We start from the raw sequence: 20,982 nt of genomic DNA, 5'->3' as shown, positions 1-20,982 counted from the left end.
GACCCCACGGCTCCTGCACCGCGTGTCTAGGGACAAACGCCAGGGTGTGGCAGGCAGCTGGTGGCAGGGGACTCAGCCCTGACAGGCGCTGGGAGGGGCTGGGGCCGGGGCTGCGCAGCGTCCCGGCCCCGCCCGCCGTGTCCCCCAGAGGCACCAAGGAGGAGGTCCCGGGCGGGGCCAGGGGCCCTAAGGGCACCGCACTTACCCTGAGTGGCACGAGGCCTGCAGAGCCGCGCCCTGGAAGTCCCCGCAGTCCCCGGTAGCTGATTCTGTCCTTGCCACGCCCACCCCAAACTTCCCTGCAATAAAATGTTTTTGTGTGAGGTTTTATCAAGCCGGGAGCTGCCTCCGTTCTCCGGCCAGAGCCAGGGGTCGCAGGACAGCAGAGGCAGATGTCCCCAACGGCCTTCCCCGCACCTCATCCCCCCAAATGGCACGACCCGTCCACACACGGGCCCACGTGCAGAGCAGGACCCTTCCCCGCCCGGGGTGCTGGCGCCCACGTGGTGCTCCCTGCCCCGCAGCGGGCGGTGGGCCCAGGCCGGCGGGGGGGGGGGGTGCTGCCCACATCTTCAGCCGGCTCGCCGTGTGTCCCCCAAGCTTGGTTCTACGGTGGGGCAGGGCCCCAGGCCTAACCGCGCCGCCTCTCCACCTCCTGCGGCGATACCCGAGCGTAGGTCCTCCTGCTCTTCTGCAGCCACATAAAAATTCTGATTTCCAGCCCCGAGGCACACGGAGGGGAGGTGCAGCTGTCACCTGCCCTCTACCCACCCTGCGGCGACATGCGCTCTCCTCCAGGAAGAGGGCCCCGGGCCTGGCTCTAATTGCTTCAGGGAGATGGAGAGGATTCCCATGTAGCAGCCCCTCCTGCTCCCCAGGGGGGCGTCCCGGGCTCTCAGAGCCCTGTGGAGGTGCTGTTCTGGGACGAGAAGTTTCCTGATACAACAAAGGTTTCTTCTCTTCCTTGACCCTCTTGTCTCCCCAGAGCAGACGTGCGGGGGCAAGTCTCCTACCTAGCAGCTGCAGAGCATAAAACCGCGTTGAAGTCTACTCTGGGAAGGTTCCAGGCCCACAGATACCTCTTGCCCGAGCCCAGTCCTCCTGCTTTTCCCTCCCCAGGTTTCCCACCTGCAGCAAAAGCTCCTGACGACTAAATACTTTCCCTTTCTCCACCCCCCACCCCCCCAGCCTGGGCTGTCTCGGGTCTCTTCCAGAAGAGTGGAAGCAAAATCACACCTTACAACCCACCATTACTTTATTGACGCCGAGAGGGTTTGTTAATCAAGTCAGACTTTTCCCTTTCCTTGATCAATACCGATCGGGCTTGTCCTGCTAACAGACAGTTACCCGATTACCTGTCCCTAATCGCAGGCCCCACATCTCTTAAACCTTCGGCTTGTTTCATTGATCAGAAAACAGCTAAATTGGCATCCAGGCTACTGCAGGACAGATTTAACCCGGCCGGCAGTTGATTAAAATGCTTCACCCAACCCAGGGCCACATGAAATTTTATCACTTTTACAGCTTGCTCAGGAGTCACCGCAGCACAACATGTGACGAGGCCTCGCAGGGGGACCTCGACCTCCAATGTCCATCGACCAGTCCTCGGAGACTTCCAGAGGGTCACTGGGATACACGTGTCCCAGGAATACTGAGTTCTTGGCTCTCGCCTCCTCGATACAAATTTCTAGAGTGGAATTCTTGAGCCAAAGAGGCAGTTTCCTAACACGTGTGAGGATTTGTTGGCTGCGGCACAAAGAAAACTGGAATATAAATATCACCAAAATGTGACTACGGGAAAACACATTGTTCCCACCGTAAGCTGATTTATTTTTATTTATTATTTTTTTTAAGAAGGAAATTCTTTTTTTTTTTAAGATTTTATTTATTTATTCATGAGAGACACAGAGAGAGAGAGGCAGAGACACAGGCTGAGGGAGAAGCAGGCTCCATGCAGGGAGCCCGAGGCGGGACTCGATCCTGGGTCTCCAGGATCAGGCCCTGGGCCGAAGGCGGCGCTAAACCGCTGAGCCACCCAGGGATCCCCCGAAAGCCGATTTAATACAAGGTAAACTTCCTGGGAATCATCATCGTGTGATAAGTAATCATCTTACAGAGACCTTTAGGATGACTCCTATGTCCTCAAGCACTTATTTTGTTAAAATTTACTTAACAAATCTCCCATATTGTGAAAAAAAAATTTAATTAAAATGGAACCGTAGACTGCAACTCACTCATACAGGGTAATCACTCATCCTGTCCTTGGAGATTAAATAATGAAGCTGAAGGCTTTCTAATTAACAAGGAAGAAAAAAAAATCTGACTATTACGTAGGACATTCGTTTTCACCTCAGCTTTACAGAAGGAGGAAATGCAACGCATTCATTTGCAATAATAATCTGAAACCGTGCAAGTAGAAAACCAAAATATAGCCGCTATTTTATAATGTGCAAGGGATGTGTGATGTAAGTACGAACGGGTTACACTGTGTTTGTAACAGGGGAGCAAGGAGCTCCGCATCCAGTGTCCTGCAGACGAGGAACAAGGAACCTTAGCCTAAGATCCTAAGATGCTTTGAAAACTAGGCGGAAAGTCTGCCCCGATTTCTGCCAAGAGCAGAAATAAACCATATAAACCCTCTAGGCAGTTGCACAAAGGAAGCTTGAAATCAAAATCCGCGCTAAAAAATACCTGAAAGGAGAGAATAAAGCCTGTTGGTTTGGGAATAACACTGTACGGTCTGGTTTACGCAGTGCGGCCGTTGGATGCGGATGGAGCACCGTAGCTTCGCCATCGACAACCAGAGGTTAACAGGAAGGAAGAGGCGAGGAGGAGGAGGAGGAGTCGTAGAGACACCGTTATTAGCGGGTTGTTTCCCAGGAAAAAGCTAGGTGTCGACTTCCCTTCTGTACTCTGGTCACTCTCTCTTCCCCTCTTCCTGTCTCCTGCTGGTATCTGCCACTGGCTGCCACTATCTACATAACGAGGTGTGCTGAGGTAAGCCTCTCCGGGTACAGAGGAGGTAGGGACAAAGGTGAAAAGTACATCTGGAGGGACAAAATCACCGTATCATTTTATTTCCAAAATGTATAAATTAAGTCGATTGCATTTGAAACTCACTTTTCTCATCCATCAAAAACAAATAAAGGTAATTACAACCTTAGGGCACCTAACTCTTGATTTAAGTGTCCAACTCTTGATTTCAGCTCGGGTCATCATCTCAGGGTTGAGAGATGGAGCCTTGCATCAGGCTCTGTGCTCAGTGGGGAGTCTGCTTGAGATCCTCTCTCTCTGCCTCTGCCCCTCCCCACAACTCACACGCTCAGGGACTCACCCTAAAATAAATAAATTAAATTAATAATTATTTATTATACGGTCAGGACCGTATAACAGAGGGAGACAAAGGTCAGGTAACAGATAATTGTGACTTCTAATAACTATCAAGCAATTTACAAAAAGAAATACCACTGGGTAGTCTTTCGTTCAATGTGTTTAAAAGCAAGAACAGTTCTGCTACCCATAATGCCTGTGATTATCATGAATTTGGTACTTTGACCAAGCACTACTATCACATCTAAAAGTCGAACATAGAACTGTGATCTGTACCCGGAAAGACACTTCACATGCTCACCGTGAATTACGGTTTTCTTACTACTTCGCTGGCCAAGGTCATCCCTTTGCTAAACCAAGGTCATATAGAAACATTATGAACAATCTTTAGCTTTGTCAATAGATATGTAAATTTTATGATTTTAGTTGAGAGTAAAGAACAAAGAGCAACCAACACCTTCAAGAAATAAGGTCTAAAGGTTAAAAAAAAAAAATTAGGCTGCATTAAAGAAGTGGAAACGATGTAAATTAAGCCACCTGTCATTCCCTCAGGTGAAAGCTCATTGTCTTTTCCTTATGGATTTCTATTTTTTAAAAAAAGTTCAAAAATAAAAAATAAAAATAAATAAATAAAAAATAAAAGAAGTTCAAAGCGTAGGAGTGGGAGGTGTTCAGATGATCCTTAAAGCCCTTGCACCTTTTGACAGTAAAAAAAAAAAAAAAAAAAAGGGCAAGAATCTGAAGCATTCTGTTGGGGCCTGGATTTGAAGAAAGCTTTTAGTGAGGTTGGCACTCGGAGCAGCAACCGCACAGCCTTCCCGTTACGGAGGGCGATGGGTATGAGCTCTTGGAAGGCAGAGGGAAGCCAACCTTGCCTTCCGCCTTCTGCTCAGAGCTGGTCCTAGTGTGGTGTGTGGAGATGCCTCAGTTTTAAAACTAGTTCACGGTTTTGATTATCACAGGGGACTAGGCTTGTCAGTTCTGAACGAAGGCTGTGCTGAAACACAGAATAACCGGAGGATTGTTCTAACTGGAGGGTGACCAGGAAACCCACGTAACGTCCTGCTCCCCCTTCAGGGAACACGTTCGCCCTACCGAGCAAATTTAAATGGAGACTAATATAAATAAATAAATAGATAAATATATAAATAAATAAATAAATAGGCAAATAAATAAATAAAGTGATTAAACAACAACAACAACAACAACCCAGAGAGACACTTACATGAGACGCGTCCATTCTGGGTACCCCACATCTCCGTCCAGTTCAGCACCCACCCCCCGGGCCCTGCACCTTGGGCGCCTTCCTCTCCAGAGTACGGAGCACGGGTTTGTTTTTTTCTTTCTTGCGGCATTCTCTGCAGCCTTAGGGGCTTGGAGCTACAAATTCAAATACCTGTCTCTTTCCTCGATGTCACTCATCATCCTGTGAGTTACTCCACTGTCAACATGAAAAGAGAAGAATGCAAGCAAGTGACTTATTCTTCTCGTTTGTCTACTTGTGACAAGTCACCGACCTTCACGAGTCCTTCAGCTGCCGGACTTGTCAACTACTGCTGCACTTTTAAGCCTTTTACTTTCAAATATTCTGCAGGGCCCCGGCGATGAAGTGATCCTACGTAAAATTTACCTGTGGATGTACCTCACATGTTTGGCCTCGTCTCCCTCAAAATGTGGGCTTTGGGGCCCTTGCAGTCCGCACTCCCACCTTGCGTTCCTCTTCTCTTTCCGAAGCAAACCTCTGTTACACTGCGGGGAGCTCCGTCTTTCCCTTCCTCTGTGGCAGGAGCACCTCCGCTCGTCTGCTGTGCCGATGCAGGCCTTTCACTAGGGGAAAGGTCAAGGATCCCTCGCGGAGGGCGTGCTTCCCCCCTCTGATCCATGACGGGAGATAACCGCCAAACGCGTCAACAGAGAGCCGGCAGGGTTACTGCTGGGGGGTGGTCTTGGATCGTCATTGTGCCTCGTCTTAAACATCTCGGCTCCGGTGGCCCCCGTGAGAGACTGGAAGGAAAAGAGAGAAGCCAAAACAGACCCCAGATCCCGCAGAAAGGGCAATAGTTTTCCATGAACTCAGGCGGCAAAAGAGAGCAATTGTAGGGCCGCAGATTTGGAAAAGCTCCTTTGCATCCCAGTGGTGTGCCACCTGCAAATATAACCAGCAAAACTGAATTTAGGTTCAGTGGAGAAGGTCAGTCGCGAGCTCAAGAGTCACCATACATGGAAAACGTGTTGGCAGATTGCAGTCACTTCCCGTTTGTGGCAGGGCGACACATGAGGACGCGGGTAAGAAATGCGATGGCCGAGGCCCTACTTGTGTTTACACCCAGTCACCCCTTCAGAATTCTACTCCATTCTCCCAAACCTCCTTCTTTCTGAGAACACTGCTTCGCTGTTTACATGGGCTCCTTTCTCCTCTTGACATTCCTGTCGGCGGTCACTGTCACAGAATGCAATCATTTTCCTCCCTTGATTCAAGTCCAGGTCAGAGGCAGGACAGAAACAAATGACACACTCACTCAAGGCAGACATTTCTGATTGAGTTTTCTGGCCCAACCCTGACCGGACCATACCTGTGACCCTAAACACGACCCTCTTCCCTTGACCCGAAGAGTTGTCACTGCCTATTTCCATTCATCCTTAGTTCCCCCAGGTTCTTTTGGTCGGTGACATGAGCGCCCAGAGTAGGTGGAAATCTCTGCAAAGAAACAGAAACAAGCTTATCCCTATCTTGTCCCCGGCCAATGTGGCATTACCTTGACAGCACCTCCTCTAGGCCATCCAGTCACAGGCGAGCATGCGGCCGTGAGGACACAGAGGCCCAAGGGTGAGAGGACTGGCCATGTTGTGGGTAGTGCGGAGCTAGAGCCCAGGTTAGCAGAGCTCCCCGTACTCTCCCCCTGTCCTCCCTCAGTTTGCCCATCAGAGATCCCATGGACAGGCCACGGCCTCCAGGATCTCATGAGCAGAGGACCACTTGCTGCACGTCTGGAGCACTGGGAGATGATCCGGAAATGTACAAAGGGATGAGCTGGGCAACTTTGTTCAGGCTGTCCCACCCCCGCCACCGTCGGGCTATCCACTCCGCAACACCCATCCTACTTTTATTATAACACAACTTTATTGAGGTATAATCTATACCGAGCAAAATCCACTCCTTTTTTGAGGCACAGAATGATACATTTTGAGAAATCTAAGCTGGTGGACAACCGTCACAATGATTAAGGGACAGAGTATTTCCCTCATCCCATAAAGGGCCCTCCTGCTCCTGCCCCTACCCTGGGCCCTGTGCCCAGCAAACTCCAATCCGTTTTCTGTTCCCATAACTTTGTCTTCCTTGGGTGTCCTATAAATAGAATCATGCAATGTGCAGCGTTTCGTGTCTGACTTCTTTCACTGGACAGAACGTGCCATGATCCTTCCTTGCAGCCCCAGCAGTATCCCCACCCCCACCCCCACCCCCACCCCTGTGCCTAGTGCTGTTCTGCTGTATGGATGTTCCATACTTTGGGTTCCTTCCAGTCAGGGGAGATGATGACTATGGCTGCTCTACAGACCTTTCTGTGTACGTGGACCTCTAGGTATGTGGGGTGTTACCTAGGAGTGGAGCTGCGGGGTCGCATAGGCAGGATACGCTGATTTATGAGAACTTGCTCATCGACTGCTGAAGTGGCTGCACCATGCACTTTCCTACCAGCAACGTTAGGAACTTCGGGCACCAACACATGCTACCGTCCATTTAAAAAATTTTAGGGAGTGCCCAGTGGGATCTCGTTATTGGTTTAAATTCACATCTCTTCCTTGATGATGTGGGACACATTTCACGGGCTTATCTGTTGGTCGTACTTCTCCATTTGTGACGCATCTGTTTGAATCTTCTGTGCCTTGTTCAGTGAGCTACCAGTCTTGCTGTGGAACTGTCACAGGTTTGTTGCCATTGACCTGGCTTGGCCCCCAACGGGGCTGCAGGACCGCAGACAGCAAGAGGCCCACATGACACTGTGGTGTGTGGGTCATGATGCTCCGGCCACTGTCTGGTCCCTGGGGGCTGGGCTTCCTCCCTGAGCCCCAGGCCTGGGAGCCTCCGGGACCCCAGAACCTGATGCCGGGCCCCCGTAACAACCATCCTCTGCTCCCTGGATCTCAGCCTGGGCCATGGTCAGGAGGCCCTTACCCTTCCACCCGATGTGCGCTAGGGAGCTTCTTCAGGGTTTGCACTTCCACCTCCAGAGGTGTATCTTGGCGGCCGTCCCGCTGTGTCACCCAGCCCCATCCAGCCAGCACTTGTGATCCAGACACAGCCCCGCACACCTGCAGGACCCATGCACGTCAGTCAATCCTGCCCTCAAGCTCTCTAGCGGCTGAGACTCTACTGCCGCGTTGGACTCGCTGCAGGTCTCTGTCCCCACGGAGTCCCTAAAAAAGGGAGCCTGTTTCTCGTGTGTACCTGTCACCGCCCTCCCCTCACCCCCTCACCTAATCGCGCTCTCATTTCAGGACCGTTAACATCTCAGGGTCTCTGTAGAGCTCCCCCTGACCTCCGTCCACCCCCGTCCATCCCGAAAGCCTCGCCCTCCCCCACAATCTCTAGGAAGCACTGGTTCTCCTCCCACCCAACACCACCTCCACCTCCAGGGCACTTGGGTGCCTCCGACCTCCTGGGCACCTTGAGGAGTTTCTGTTTGTAAGTCTGTTTCACCTTCTTCGTGGCAAGCTCCCCAGGGAGGGGGCAGATGTGTCTTACTCGTCGTCACGACCGCCCCACGGTGCTCTCGTGCAGCCAGGGCCCCGTGGCTGCCTCTTCCTGTTTCTTCCGTGGAACCAGACTCGGTGCTTACAGCCTGTCCCCTCCTGTGTGCTGTGACCCACAGAGAGGCGGCAGCGGCGCACGGGGAGGCGGCGGGCCAGGCAGACGACCGAGGGCACAGCAGGGGCCCGTGTCCTCGGGCTGCACCAGCTGCAGCTCCAGGCCAACCAGGGGCTGAGAGTTCGGTCCCCCAGCCTCGGGTTGAAATCCTGATGCCCGGGGGCGGCATGAGAGCTGGGCTGAGAGGCCTCTGGCCTCGCGGACACGATCGGCGCCTGATGGGAGCCTGCGGGGCGTGCCAGCCCCTCCAGCCATGGGGCACAGCGACACGGTGCCCCCCGGCGCCTCCGTGACAGCCGTGTGGCCTCCGGCCTCCAGGACCAAGGGGCACGAGCGCAGGTCGTGTGGAGCCCCCCCGGTCGCCGGGACGCTGAGCCAGCAGGTGGGGCGGGCTAGCGCCAGGGCTCTCCCCCTGCGGGGACCTGGCTCGCATCCCAGCCGCAGAGCTGGTCTCCAGCGGGCCTCTTGGGAAGAGGCGCCTCCCCAGGCCCTGACGGCCTCTGCTCCCTGCCCAGCGCCTCGGCCTTGGGGCGCGCCATGGCCCCTTCTCCCAGAGGCGGCCTGGAACCACCAATGGTGCAAGGCGGACCCGGGGCCCAGTTCCCCAGCCGCTCCTCCCCGGGGGGGGGGGTGACAAGTGTGTCCCACCCTTGGGATCCCGGGGGGGCTGAGCCTCAGATCGCCATGCCCCCCGTGGCCCCTCCCTCCCCGCTGCACCTGCCCTCATCCCTACTGGGGTCCCTGGGGCAGCCTCCAAACAACCTACTTGCATTTAAGACCGTGTCTCGGGGTCAGCTTCTGGAGAGCCCTCACCGGGACAGCGTGCTTCCATTCTGTGGCCACCGTCACCCGCCTTCCCGGGAGCTCCGGCTGATGCCAGTGATGCCAACGGAGGCGCAGGACGGAGTCTGACCCAGGCCCTCCCAGGTGCCCGCTCGCCTCCCGGGCCGTGCCCCCACCCCCCGGGGACTCCAGGTCGGGCCGTTTCTGAGCTGCAGGGCTGCCCAGAACAGCACCCGAGCCACGCACCGGGCGGGGCGGGGGGGGGTGACAAGGGACAACGGGCCGACCACACCGAGCGCAGCAACCAGGACAGTCGCAGGATTCGCCTCAAGGGCCTTCCCACGCGGAGGCCTCGGGAACACTTTGGCCAACAGACGGGCGGAATGCTTCAAGGCAACTGGAAAACATGCTGTCATCACGTAAGGGATGGCCTCAGGTCAGGACAAACCGATCCTGGCGCACCCACCTCTGAGCACGTCCCCCCAGAACACACGGCGGGGCCTTCTCAGCCAGCGACACCACGCTGCAGTCCCCAGGGCCACGTGCCCCGAATTCGACATGGTTTGTGGGTACAAACACATGACGCTCGGGGAAGAATTGCAAAGGCTTCACCAGACGTCCCCAGCAGCCTCCCCTTGAGAGGCGGAACCGACGGCCCACCCAGTAGGCCGCTCCCCGGAAGGCAGACGCTCAGCTGCTCACCGCCGCCTGCCTTCCACTCGGGTCACGACCTCGGGGTCCCAGGATCAAGCCCTGCATCGGCGGGGAGTCTGCTTCTGCTCTCCCTCTGCTCCTCCTCCCAGCTCGTGCTCCCCCCCACTAAATAAATAAATAAATAAATAAATAAATAAATAAATAAATATCTTTTTTTAAAAGATTTTTAGTTATTTATTCATGAGATGGAGAGACAGGCAGAGACCCAGGCAGAGGGAGAAGCAGGCCCCCTGTGGGGACCACAATGCAGGACTCGATTCCGGGACCCTGGGGTCACACCCTGGGCCCAAGGCAGACACTCAAGGCTGAGCCCCCCAAGCAAGCCCCCCAAGTGAATAAATAAATAATCTTTAAGAAGAAAGAAATAGGACAGATTGTACACAGGGAACAGAATCTTGCCTGAACCAAGCCTAAGGATATTCAGTCCAGCTATTGGTGTCAGTCACCCTGACGATGAGGAAGCAAGTTCTCAGCAGACGGGGTGGGGTAAGGAGCCCCGTGTGACATGCTGCGGTGTCAGCGTCGACCGCTGTGCTCCCGGCGCGTGAGGTCACACCTTCGGGGCCCACGAGGCTCCAGGAGTCGCCGAGGAGCCCGGCCGCCTGGCGCTCGGGGTGGCACGGCTTGTTGTCTGATGGTCGGGCCGCGAGCCTCCTGCCACGCCGTCAAGCTCTGTGGGTGTCCCCCTGCGGGGTGTGGTGGCTCTTGCCACTCTCTTCATGGCCAGACAATTTACGCACTTGCAGGAAATTCCCAGTGGTTCCGTTGGCACAGCATCTGCACTCGAAGGCGGGGCGCTCTACTTGCCTCCTCACATGCGACCTCCTGGCCTCGGGCCCTCGCCCAGGGCGGCATCTGTGGCTGTGTCCCCAGCAGCCACCGTGGACCATCCCGGGGCGATTCATTATGCACGCTTGCCCCCGGGGGGGGGACCCCGCAGGGCTCCGAGACGTGCTAGAATGGGAACCCCAGCGCTAAACATAGTCCTGCTGTGCAGGCCACAGAGCGGTTCTTTCCCACCTGCATCTCCTGTAAGATTTTCTTGGAAAATTAAGCCGCATCGAGCAGGTTGGGCCGAGCAGGTACCCGACGTGCGCGGGGTTGAGCTGCGCTCGAGCCACTCGCTGTGTAAGTGTCCCGCTTGGAGGCGATGCTTGTTGTTAAAGCAATTAAAGGCGGAGCAGATGCGATAGGTCTTTAGAGGGGAAAAAATAGTTCCCTGGGTAATGAAAATCAGCTGCGTGATGTGCACGTGGGAAAGGCTTCCAGGAGTGGTCACCGTGGTTTCGCATATTAGTCGCAGACCTCGGAGGACGTTAAGAAGATGCTGTGAGCGTGTTACAGCACCGGGAGTCTTTTCTGGATCATATAACGTCAGATGTAGATGACCTGTCACTTCTTAGCTCTGTTTCGTGGCTCCGGGGCTCGGAATCCTACCTAATGGGGGAAACCGAGGCTCCTTGAGTGCGAGGGGCCGGCCAGCGACATTTCTGTGCACTTGTTGGCTGGGTGTCGGCCACAGGTCAGAGGCCAGGCCACAACCATGTACCGTCTCGGATTAACATCGCATCCCGGGGCGGGCCGGTGCTGCTGGTTATTCCCGCCTGCACCTCCTCAATCCCGGGACCCTGGGGTCACGCCCTGGGCCCACCAACCGTTCCTTGCAACTGGCTCCTTCCCATTAACGTTCAACATTTGAAAATGCCTGAGGTCCTCCTGCCTTAAAATTCAAGCGCCTCACTCCACCCCCTTCTTTTCGCAGCCACGTCTCTTACCCCAACTGGCCTCAGCTCCCCGCTTCTCCTCCATTCCTCAACCCCACGTGAACACGTCCCTTGCCCAGATCACAGATGGCCTCCTTGTCATCGAACACAATAGCCACTGTTCCGTCTAAGTTTTCCTTGACCTCTTGGCCACTTTTGGGGTTGCTGACTTCCCTGGAATGTCCCAGGGACGGGGTCGGCGCTGGCAGGTTGAGGGGGCCGCTCCCTCTGACACCAAGTGAGGTCCCAAGAGGCAGGTGTGTGCAGAGGAAGTGGGAACCGGGGGGATACACAGCACCCCTAAGCAGTTGCGCCCACGTTGATACGAGGAACAGCCCAAGCACCCTGTGCTCTTGTTGCAGGGAGGAAGGATCATGAGTGGCTTTGTAGCACCTTTTTTTTTTTTTTTTTTTTTGCCTTTCTCCTTTTTAAAATCCACCCAACTGAATAAGGATACGATGATAGTTTCCAGGCAACACACAGAAACAAGGGCACCATCCTTCTCCGTGAACTTCTGGGAAGCTTATCAAGCGTAATGCGCTGCAGTGAAGCAGACGTTCTCAGCTGCTGAAGCTAGACCGTTAGCTCCCATGTGTGTCTTCCCCTCCTTTTCCCTCCAGCCCCATGGCCTCCTCCACCTCAGCCCACCGCCAGCTCCATGAAATCCTATTAATAGCCACAACTTCCTGATTTACAGACGACGCCTTCACCCTCACCAGTAGATCTGTCTCCACCATGACACCGTGGCCCCCACTCCTAGCCCAGGAGCTTTCCCAGATGCCTAGAGGGGCGGTCATGAATTTGTTTTCTTTACAGTTTTTTTTTTAATTTTTTAATTTCCTAGGCAGAGCTTTCAGCCTATAGATCTACGAGGTCATACATGGTGTTCTTTGCAATCTTCCTGTTACTTCCCCCCAAGCACGTAGGTACCGTTTTGTGGTTGTGGCTCTTCTGTGCAGCGCCTTCTGGTTGAGCAGCTCGCTGCACCAGGAAACCCTTCTAAACGCACAGTAGCACTTGCTGTCTCGGTTGAACCTCAAACCTCTCCTCACCCCTTCTCACGTTCATTCTTGCCTCCTGGGTCTGCCTGCAGTGGCTGCTCGAGAACACCTGTGAGTTGGGTTGGACGCTGCTGTGGGTGGAACTGGCTGTTCTCAGGACAGTGAGTGAGGACTGAGGCCACGGCTCCTCTCGGCACGGGGACCTCCAAGCACTCCCTCTCTTCTGGGACAGTAAAGGAAAATGTCTTCTGCTCTGGTTAAAAAAAAAAAAAAAAAAACCAAAGACTTTACAATGGCTTAGGAGGCCATTCTAAACCTTCCACTACTTGCCCTTCTCACCATGCTCCAGCCACAGGGCCTTCCACTGGCCTGACGGCCTTAGCTCTTCGTTCCCTCTGCGTCCCACTGGGCTTACTGTTCACTCAGATGTGATCTGAGCCCCCACGACCTGTAAGCTCCGTCGCAGAACTTCCAAGGCCCTGAATTCTTGCTCTGCTCTTTTGTCCATGGCATAGGATATAATTTACTTATTTACTAAGTTTATCACTTATTGCCTGTCTCCCCACTGCCTCACCAAGAGGGCAGGGAGATCTGTCTCTCCATGGTCCTCTGCGCATATCCCAAGTGCCGAGGAAATGTCAGGTATGAGGTAGCGACTCATTTTTTTCATTATTATGTGAATAAATTAATGAGAGGGGCATGGGTATAAAAAAGCAAAAATGCATTAATTCCTGTATAAGTGGGACGCCTCAGTGGCTCAGCAGTTGAGCATCTGCCTTCAGCTCAGAGCGTGACCCTGGGGTCCCAGGATCGAGGCCCATGTTGGACTCCCTGCAGGGAGCCTGCTTCTCCCTCTGCCTGTGTCTCTGCCTCTCTCTCTGTGTCTTTCATGAATAAATATATAAAATCTTTAAAAATAAGAAAAAAAAACCAAACCTTTAAAAAAAATTCCTGTACAAGTAAATTTCAACTGGTTGTCTTTTCTTTTTTCTGACAAACGTCTCCAACTCTATCTAGTATCCTCATGTTGTTTCACAGCTCAGAGGAAAACTGGTGTTCGGAAAAACAACTGAAGAGTTTCGATTGCCAGGAAGTATAATTTGGACAAGGGATCGTGTGGTGGGGTGAGCATGAAAAGGAGAAGTGGGTGGCACCCCAGATGAAAATATGAGTTGGAGGGAGAGAGACTGAGCAGATAGCCCTGAAGGGTGAAGCCGCAGAATGGCGCACTGACCCACTGCACGGCTGGGCAAAGGGCAGGGAGCAATCCAGGGTGAACTTTGTTTCTGGTCTGCTGAGGGCCCCAGGCTGGGAGGTGTGCTGCTGCTGCTGCGGCTGCTGCACGGGCTTTGTGCTGTGAGGGGCCTCGGTCAGGCCAGCAGAGCCAGAGCCAGAGGGTCCGGAGACCGCGCCAGGTGTCCGGGTCCGGGGACCAGCTGACCTCACGGAGGTTAGGCCTCTCTTGAGAACGTAGCAACACGTTCGCGGTTGTACCCAGGTCGTGCGGCTCTCGGACACTGGGGCTCCTGGGGGTGAGCGTGTTACGGTGTTGACAACCAACTCACCCAAGAGTTGCCTTCGCCTCTTAGCACCGTCTGGCCTGGAGCTTGTCACTCTCAACTTCCCCAAACTGGGAACGAGAGCGTTACTGAGCGGGGAATTGAGCCAACCATTCTGGAGCAGCTTCTCTGTGCCAGACAGGTGCGGGGCCATGTGAGACATGGGCAAGCCATCGGGATGGTAGCTGCCCCCGCTTCTCCTTGAGGGAGAAGACCCCTGTGATCAGCACAGTAGCCATCGGAGATGGTAATAAAAGGCCTCCTGTCTGGTTGTGGAGAGGTTGTTTCTGTCCGGGAGAACCGGGGAGGCTCTTGTAGAGCAAGTGGTGGCTCAGCTGAAATAGGAGAATGGGTGGGACCCTGGTGGGTGATGGGTGGCTCATCCCCGGCAGAGTGGCCCACGTGGGGGAAGACGTGCTGTCGGGAGAGGAAAACACGGCCGAGTCTCATTCAGTGGGAAGCACAGAGCTCTTCACAGTAGAGCTGACAAGGAGAATATTCTCAGGTCCAGCTGCTGTGACGGATGTGGGACCCGAGAAGGTCACCGGGACGATCACAGAAGCCCCCTGGGCCACTCCCTCTGCTCCGAGCTTTCAAGCGCTCCAGCCAGGCCTCCCTCCGGCCGCGCGGACGGGCCCCGGCCCTGAGCCGAAGGGACCATCTCCAGGCCCGGGAGGAACCACAGTCATAGATCCGAAACTCAGGTTCCCCGGATAGATTTTTTACCTCAAATTATTTCTGCCAGCTTGCCGATTTCTTTTTCTGCTTTACATTAAGTCAAATGTTGTGTGTTTTTTTTAATACAATCTTTAAAAGGAAACCTAATAGACATACCAAGTGAAAAATAAGCAGAAGGGAGCTGTAAATCATCTTTCTAAAAGTAGTAAGATAGAATAATCACATCCATTTGAGAATCATGGTCACAAAGGCATCCTCTAATGTCTGATTGGATAGTTCTGTTTGAGAAATAAATACAGATGTTGACAATTTTGTTGCTTTCTGTGCATGTCTTCCTAGGCCTGACTTCTTCAGAGGTTACAGGGCACGAGTAGAAAAATCACTCCAGAAATTATCCTCTGTCATTTTTCAATTTTTAAATAAAATTGGTTACTTGGCTCGGAAAGTAGTGCACTAGAAATAAATCACTTTTAAGAAACGCCGAACTGCTATTAAATTTTTTTCTTTATGTGGTAGACATTCTCACTTTAAAAATAAATATATACTTTACAAATTAAAGCGTAGCAGGAGCATTTGTTCTACCAAAGTTGACAAGAAAACATGTTTAAAGGAGCATACCATCTGTTTCTCTGCCTTGTGTTGACACGTCCCCGTTCCTTCATATGTACCTACACGCCTCGATGTACATCGTGTATTAATAACAGACAGTGTGACAGATGCTCCCCCCTTTTTTTTTTGCTGCTTTTGGAAAAAATGTAACAGATTGTATTTAGCTCTTCACGATTATATTGTCTAGTGTTGAACAACCACTGTAGATTTACGCTGCTCTGTAAGTAGCCAAAGCTAAGCACCAAGCCATGTCTTCTTACCTTTCCTGAGGGCTCTGGCTGTGGAGCTGTATCCTAAAACCATGAAGACTGTTCCAGTCCATTTGAGAAGCTATCGCAGGACACCTTAGAGTGGGTGGCTTGGAAACAACAGAAATTTAGGTTTCACTGTTCTGGAGGCTGGGAAGTCCAAGATGAGGTCGCTGGCAGATTCTGAGCCTGGCGGGAGCCCACTTCCAGGCTTGCACACTGGCATTTTCCTTCTGTATCCTCGCACGGTAGAAGAGGAGAGAGCGCAATGGGGTCTCTTTCATAGGGATACTAATCCCATGCATCAGGGCCCTATCCTCATGACCTCAGCACTTTCCAAAGGCTCCACTTACAAATATCATCCCATCAGGGGTTGGGTTCCAACATAAATTTTGTGGAGACCCACTATTCAGCCTACAGCCTAAACACATCACAGCCTGTCTGGCCTCCTCAGACACCTTCGTTCTCTCTTCTGCAGTGGCCTTAGTAGGAATCTGGGGTTGTAAGATTTTTATGTACTTTGGTTGACTGCCATATGTCTGGAAATGCTCCATTCTTAATTTTAAGATGTTGTGTATATGCACATGTGTGCATGCTCCCACACATGCACACACACCAGGATGAGGTTGCATTTTTCCTTAAAGATATTTGGCACAAGTCCACAGGACCATTCCTGTACTGGAGATAAAATGCAGTTTAAGCTTCAATTGAGCTACACATTTTGTTTCACTTATACTCACACACCTTTGTCTTTTCACAGGACATCTCCGGAGTGTTGCTGCTAAGTTAAAAAGCAATGCTTAATGAGCTTCACTGCTTTAACATGGCTACCAAATAGAAGCTCAGTGTGTGTCTGCTGGTGAGAATTTATAGAGCTGATTTGACAACTCTGCCCCTCTACAACGTGTAGATATTTTAGAATGTGTTATTGGATTCTGGCTTATTTTGCAGCATAAATGCATTTATTAGTTTACATTAAGGATTCCCTGTTTACATGCAATCATAGTTTTATTTTCTTTTTAGCATAAACACCATGTTTATGGTGAAACATCATGTATCCTTCAGTGAAGCGGGACATTTCCCCGCTTCCCTTCCTTCCTTCCGCCTTGTCTGACCTTTCATGGATCCACTGGCTACTGTTCCACTGCAGGGAATAGCCCTGCCCAGGGCATGACGAATCCACTCAGAGGTGTGTCTGTAGAGAACATGGAAATACCGAGGCCGATGTTCAAGGAGGAGCAGGGGCGTTCGGGAAGCTGGAAGGAAGAAGGAATTAGGGAGCATAGGCCATTCTGAGGGGGGCGTGCATGTATTACCCGAGTGGCCTACCTTACAGTTCCAACCCAACAAACTTAGCCTCCAGGGAACTGTATTTTAAACACTCTTTACCCTCCTAGGTGATGTGCAGAGGAGTCTAGAAACTGCCACACGAAGAACAAGGAAAGTGTTGAGGACTCTTCCCTGTCTTCCCTCCCTCTAGACACACACACACACACACACACACACACACACACACACACACACACAGAAGTGGTCAACAGAAAAGGAGGGAGAAAACTGGTCCTGGGTTGTTCCTGGGAACAAGTTAGTGTCAAAGCAGGGAAGCAGAGAGGGGCCACCTTTAGCATTATAATACTGGCATGGAGTTTGTACGTAAATTTGCCCACTCATGGAACGAATGGGCTCGGGAACTCCATGGCATTGATGCTTCCACAGAAACCACTGCTGTTCTTCTCTATCGGAGGATAGAATTGGCCAAGATCAGTGGGTCTTGTTGCTGACTGTCCTTCAGAGTAACCTGGAGAATTTCTTTAAACTGAAGATTCCTGGGCCCTACTTCAGACTTACTAACCAGAATATCCAAGGGAAGGCCCTACAGATATGTCCTTTCATCAGCTCCCCAGGGACTCAAGCGTGCAACCAGCATTGGGTGGCGCTTGGAATGCAGAACTCTCAAACACCGTTGTTCCACATTGAACTTCCACCCACATATCCACAACGATTGCAACGGCGGTAACAATCATAAAAATAATACCTCAGTCACCATATATCTGTTCCTCTTTCCAGGCCCAGGCTTTGCTTTCCTCCATCTTGGCTTCGCTTGCTGCCAGGATCTCTCCAAGGGATGATAAACTGACAACCAGCACATGGCTGCTCCCAAGTAACACTCATTTGCCAGAGTCTTATATTTCTTGTAATATGAATAGAGGGATAGAACTAAGCAGGAAGGGATTTTTAAAAAATTATGTGCTGTTAACCTTTGCACTGGCAAAGGCAAATGACGTTTGGTTCAGACACAAAGGCAAGCACCTTGTCACTAAAAGGCATCACACCTGGAATATGCAAACATTTCCTTCCAGGGATCTCTGGAAAGCACGTGGGGTCCTACATGCCCAGAGAGGACTGAGTCTTGGCTTTGGGTCACAGACTCTTGCTACCCTAAATTTTGTGCTAACTCTTAACCCCTCAGTGCATCTGCAACTCCAATAGCGTTTACAGGTCTAGCTCCAGGGTATCTCTCGGATAAGGTGTGTCTGTACCTGGTGCCAGGGGTGGTAACAGTAATGTGACCCAAGGCCTGGCTCCAGTTTTCACAAAGAGCCTTTATTTGCATGTTTTTCTTTGAAAGCAGGGCATGCGCAGATGATTGGACTTTTGTAGTTGCTTTGTTCATTCTTTTAGTACTTAGCTGCCCTTTTTAGAATGAGAGAGTTATTTTTTTAAGGATTTATTTATTTATGCATGAGAAAGAGAGAGGGAGAGAGAGAGAGAGAGGCAGAGACACAGGCAGAGGGAGAAATAGGCTCCCTTCGGGGAGCCCGACATGGGACTCGATCCCCGGACCCCGGGATCACACCCTGGGCTGAAGGCAGACGCTCAACCACTGAGCCCCCCAGGTGTCCCTAGAATGAGAGAGTTAAATTGGTTTGATTGGCTCAAGGATGTATATCCAGTACCTATAACTTCTGTTCAATGAATAAATTAGAAAAATAATTGGTTTGAATACTGGAACAGAAGGGAGACTAGTGGCCGAATCGTAGATACTGCTTACCTTCTCTGCAGAGACTTCGCATGCACTTGCGCAAACTGACCAAACACAAGGTCTCTCTCTTTTCCCTTCTGGGGAGAGAAACTCTGGGCAGGCGACCCCCAGAAAGATAAATACCAAAGTTGTAGCAAACGTTATTTCCAAACCTGTTCTAACAGTTAATTTCTTCTTCTCCTCCTCCCCCTCCTCTTGTTCTTCTTCTGAAAAAGGCGTGTTTATTGTCCAGAAATATATATTAAAAAGTTCCCCACAGAAGATGCTGTTCTCTCATTGTCCATCTTCTTCCTCTTCTTCAACATCCCTGATACAAAAAGCATTATTATACCTTATAAAACTTCACTCAAATGTCCGGACACTGCTCCGTCTATGTATCCTTCTGAGTTCGCAAGCCGCATGTTCACGTAGCGACCTCAGGTACCAGGCAGCCTGTACTCCACTCCTCACTTGAGTTTCACCGTTCCTGGCTTTCCCGTGAATCCCCTGAGGAAAGGTTTGGGACTGAGGGGCAAGCTCATCTCAATGACAAGCACATGCTGTGGGCCACTTGCCACCAACCCACCTGTCATCCGTCCCTCGAGACTGCGGTAACTGCAGCCAGGCACAAATCCTGCTTTTGCTGTCTTACTTATGTGTATCAGTCACATGTTCTTCTTTGGACATGTTAATGTTGCAAGTGAAAATATCTTACTGCTTTTTCCTACGGAAACTCCAAAATATTGACCCTCCCTTGCCATTTCTAAGATTTTATTTGATAGACAATGTTCTGTCTTCATGAGAAGCAGTTGCAAGAGTAATCTAGGTGGTGGCCTGAGCGCCAGGAGGGCGTAGTTGAGAAACACCATTCCCCGGGTGACCTGTCCTCCCTGGCTGCTGCCAAGTGGCCTTCACTGCTCCAGCACGAATTATTTTTGGATCCAACATTCTATAATTCACACTTAAGCAAGAGACAATGGAATGAACATCCTGAAATTTTTAAAGAAGACTTTCTTTTGCCACCTACCATCTAAACATGACAGACCAAATCTTCTGAAGAGTCCTCAACACCCACAGCCTGGCAACTCAGAAAAAAACTCATGCACAATATACACTTTCAAAAGTATTTTTAGTTCTTCCATGATGTGACATTTTATTTTACTCTTCTTAAAAACATTTAACTGTCAGCAATGGTTCATGCCTGGTAAATTCTGTAATCCTTATGAACGACTCCCTTAGTTCTTCAAGACAACGGGCAGCTTCATCCTAATTTGCCCAAGTTATAGCAGCTCAGAGCAATCCGGTGTGGTTGGGAAACAATGGAAGTTTACCAAGGGGAGAGGTGGAATCTGCTCTTCTACAACAAATGGATCCCAAATCCTAATCTAGAAGAGGACACGCTTGCATCTACCCGGGTTCCCATATATGAGATATCTTAGTGTCCTTGGGGGAAAAAATGGCAGATCTAAAGTAACTAATTTGAGAGTAGTTTTGAAAATGGATGCCTTACAATGGTGTGGGTGGGGGTTGGGGTAGAAAGGAGATTCCCAGGGCCAGCAACAGCAGGGAGCTACCACCCCTGGGCCTTAGAGAGATGGAACAGCTGCAGAAACTCAGGAAGAGTCGTTTTATAAAGGGAACCTGCTAGTCCAGACCTCACCCTCTTGCCCACTGCCTCTCCTTCAGCAAGGCTGTCAGAAGTCAGATGACAAAAGGGCATGTTGACCTGGCCTCCTGAGACAGGACGGAGAAGGGCGGACAACGGATTCCAAGGCAAATAGAAGATACGCGGTAGATGGGAATGGAGGGAGGCAAGGGTAATCACCGGAGAGTTCTTCTTTATCTCTTTGTTCATTCTTTCATTCATTCCCACGTTAGTTAAGCACCGTCTGTACCTAAAAGCACTTTGGAAAACACAAGTGAAGGAGAAGGATGGTAAGTCGTCTCTCCTCTCAAGGAGCTTATATTTTTTATTGAATGTGGGAACGAGACACAGCCATGTGGAATGTCCTAAGACAAAGCTTGCAGAGAGTGATGGTGTGGCCGAGAACATCAGAGGGGCGTCTGTGTGGGCCCTGAGAGAAGGCAGACCAGGGAAGGCTAGAGGACTCCAACGAGGCTTTGTGGGATTCCAGGGAGAGTCTTGAAGCCTCCAGTTTCCACCTCAGTACCTCTATGGAGTGATGGACTGGCCTAGTGATTTTTCATTGGATTCTAGGCCTATACAAGAACTAAATATACGTACTGTGTTTTTATTGAGTCAGGCATTCAATAATGCCTGTGCCAGGCATTCCACATACAATATCCCATGGAAGCCTTCCATTGGGATTGCTGAAATTAGTGTCATTTTTCATATCTTATGTATGAGAATAAACGAAACTCCAAGAGGTGGAGTGACTTATGTAAGG

General features: G+C 51.3%; 1 pseudogene; it reads right to left on the bottom strand.

The window, feature by feature from the left end:
* Positions 1–18,868: 18,868 nt before the first annotated feature.
* LOC112915599 (small nuclear ribonucleoprotein F pseudogene) lies at positions 18,869–19,116 on the bottom strand (annotated as a pseudogene).
* Positions 19,117–20,982: the final 1,866 nt, after the last annotated feature.

Source organism: Vulpes vulpes, chromosome 14 (genome assembly GCF_048418805.1).
Source record: "Vulpes vulpes isolate BD-2025 chromosome 14, VulVul3, whole genome shotgun sequence".
Lineage (NCBI taxonomy): Eukaryota > Metazoa > Chordata > Mammalia > Carnivora > Canidae > Vulpes > Vulpes vulpes.
This window is presented reverse-complemented; position numbering and strand designations above follow the sequence as displayed.